Source organism: Halichoerus grypus, chromosome 4 (genome assembly GCF_964656455.1).
Source record: "Halichoerus grypus chromosome 4, mHalGry1.hap1.1, whole genome shotgun sequence".
Taxonomy (NCBI): domain Eukaryota; kingdom Metazoa; phylum Chordata; class Mammalia; order Carnivora; family Phocidae; genus Halichoerus; species Halichoerus grypus.
Genome location: NC_135715.1, coordinates 3,011,384 through 3,014,564, shown reverse-complemented (window position 1 = coordinate 3,014,564; position 3,181 = coordinate 3,011,384).

Here is a 3,181-nt window from a genome sequence, read left to right as displayed (position 1 = left end):
AAACGGAAGCCCCTGCCTCTCTTGCCTTGTGTGGAGCAACTCAAGGCTCACCTGGAAGAGCCAAGGGCCCCAAGACCATGAGCCACCAAGGTCCCTAGGCCTAACCAACATGGGTCACTTTGGGAACCAAATCCGTATCGTTTCTCTTGTATTTACTCGTGTTTCCCTCACCCTTCTGCAGCCCTCCCATTGGTGAGTGGGGTAGAGGGAAGGATTCTGTGAACAGAAGCCTGTGTAGGTATGTCCGCAAATGACCCTGTAATCAGTCCTGACTTCTCCATTCTGGATTCTCAGCCCTTTGTACTGTTCTAAGTAATGATGCTCATTTTGCTCCACGTGTTGGGAACCGCTGAGGACCCGGCCTCTGCACATTCTCCAGACTTCTCACCATGGGCTTTCTTATTCCTGGCTTTTTCCAGTGTCCCTTTGGAGAAGGTCACCACCACCACCCCCCCTCGGGACTGGAAATGCAATGCAACACTGTATGGCAGGTAAGCAAGGCCCGCAAACTATCTACATTCGAAACCTAGCCATGTCATTCACTAGCATGTTGCCTTAGGTAAGTCACTCAGGCCCTTTTGCCTTGATTTCTTCACATTCAAACTAGATAAAATACTAGTTTTTCCTTCCTTGGCTTGTTGTCAGGAAAAAGGACATAATGCATGACAAGCTCTTACCCCAACACCTGCCCATGGATATAGGCAATGTAAAGAAGCAGTTATCCGTTATCCGTAAAGGGAGTGCTCTGCCCGTGTCAGCAAGGACTCGTGCCTCTTGGGGTCCCCGGTGCATCGCTCCCCCCATCAAGAACGAATTCCGTTCCCAGCCAGAGGCCTCAGTGCCCTACCCGGGAAAACAGATGCGAAGGGTTGGAGCAAAACCCCACAATAGTTTCAGTTCCTGGATCCCAGTCTGCGCAAAGACAGCATCTACAGTTAGGACCCTTAGACTCCAAGGAATAAAGCTGACCGAGGGATCCGAGAAGGTATGTCGAGTGCTAGTTCCAGAATCTACCAGAAACAGCCGAGAACTCTCTGAAGCACACCTCGGGGATGCAGGGGACCTGCCTCCTGGCCCGACTAGACTCTTTTCTCACTTTGTTCCTCAGAAGAGCTTGGGTTTCATTGGCAGTTCCCTGTTTTATGGGCCAGGAGCTCTGCCACGGATTTTCTGAGGAGGGAAGTGAATGCTCTCTCCGTCAATCTGAAACTGTTTGGTGGGAGGTTATTTTTCCCCTCCTTTGCTCCTTTCTTCTTTATTAAAGCTGACAAATGGGGAAGAAAATGAAAAAGAAAAGAACAAACCCAGTATCACAGGATGCTGGGAAAATAGCTTCTATTTATAGCCTGGTACATTTTCAGACATGTAAACACCTCTGTTAATCGCGGCCCCTGCAGCTAGACCCTGGGGATTGTTGAACGGCCCTGGAAAGCTGCTGACCATATATGGCAGAGCCAGGAAAGGCTTGACGGGGCTAATTGTGCTCCAAGTTGTTTTCAGAAACAGTGGGGAAGAAGGTCTGCGTCCCGCCCGCCCGGCCCAACAACACAGGGCCACAGGGGCCTCGGTCCTCTCTCGGAAAAAGCAGAATCTTGGCACACAGAAGCTCTGGAAGGGTATAATCAAGAACGGCCTGGCCAAAGCACCTCTAATGGGGCAAATCTAGCTGACAACATAATAGCAGAAATCCCCACGCTGAGTGGCAGCTCAGCACAAACTAGCTACGTGATGCCCAACAGCTCAGTCTGCTCATCAAGGAGCTAGAACCAGGCAGACGCCTCACCAGGTAAGTATGAGAGCTCGAAGGAAAGAGTCGGGTGTTGTGTAGCACCCAGAGGAGTGGTGACCTTGGCGTCCGGTGGTCTGGACAGGCTCTGTGCAAAAAGGGACACCTCAGTTCAGGCTTGAAGGACACTTCAAAGAAACCAGGAGGCAAAAGACAGGGTTCTCCCCATCGACTAACTCCACGGGCAAAATCAAAGTACATAGAAATAGCATCTTTTTAGAAGTAGTATAGAGCATATTTCCTGCTATTCTTTCCAACCAGTGAGGGAAGTTCATCCGTCGTACTTTCTGGATGCACCGGGGGAAAATATCCGAGCCACTTTTGATGCTGAGCCTAAATGCAATAATGAGCAAACCATGAATTTTTTTGAATCCAGAGTTAAAACCACAGTTTTCCAAAAGTCTTATTTATATGGAAAAAAATAAACATTTGTTTAATTTACTTTTGGTCCAAGAAATAGAGACATGATTTGGGCATAGATAAATCTGGTGAAAGAGGTGGTTCTTCCTGATATTTGATGTGACCAACAGCGGTGTTAATGTGTTCATGTTAAGGCATCAATGTATGCAATCATGTTCGTGTTCTCAAGGGGTCATTTCTGACTGGGTTCCTAACATTCTTTTTAAACAGTCTCTATGAAAGGAGATTTAGAGATTGGAAAGTGAAGTGAGGCTCACTTGCTTTTTAACTGTGTTAACTGCAGATTCATGCACAATTGTAAGAAACAATATGGAGAAAGCCCATCAGGTACCCTTCACCCACTGGCCCCAGTGGTCACATTTTCAGAGTACAGAACCGCAAGGAGAATGTTGATGTTAATCGTTGACTCAAAGGCAGCAGGACCACCTCAAAATCCTGCCTCCTTTCCTGGCTGCAGCCCCGAAGTTCGAACATGGTGTTTCCAGAACTTATCCTAAGGATTTGAATCTCTCAACACGCAAAATCTCCAAAAAACAATAGTGCTTTAAAACTCTACGTGTTATGATAACACAATTTCAAAGAACATCTTCCCAAAGGGGGAAGCGAGAGAATGGAGCATGAGGACCCCAGAAGGACATGGGATGTTGAGGCTGGGCATCAGGAAGGTGGCTCTCTTTCTTTCCCACATCTTTCCCCTGGGTTGAGCTGGCTCAGTGGGGGAGCTTCAGTCTGGATGCGGATAACCTTATCCACCTTCTGGCCCCCTCGCTTGGCTACTTTGGCCTTCATATCATACTTCACCCTCCTTGGCACTATATTCTCATCTCAAAATGGACATATTACTATAGAGCGATATATTAAGAATGGAGAAACTGAGAAGTGCCCCGAGCGCCTCTCATGTCTAAGCTGCTAGAGAGGACTCAGGCTGTCCTCAGAGGAAGCCCTTCATGGTTTTATCTTCTTGGCAAGTAATGC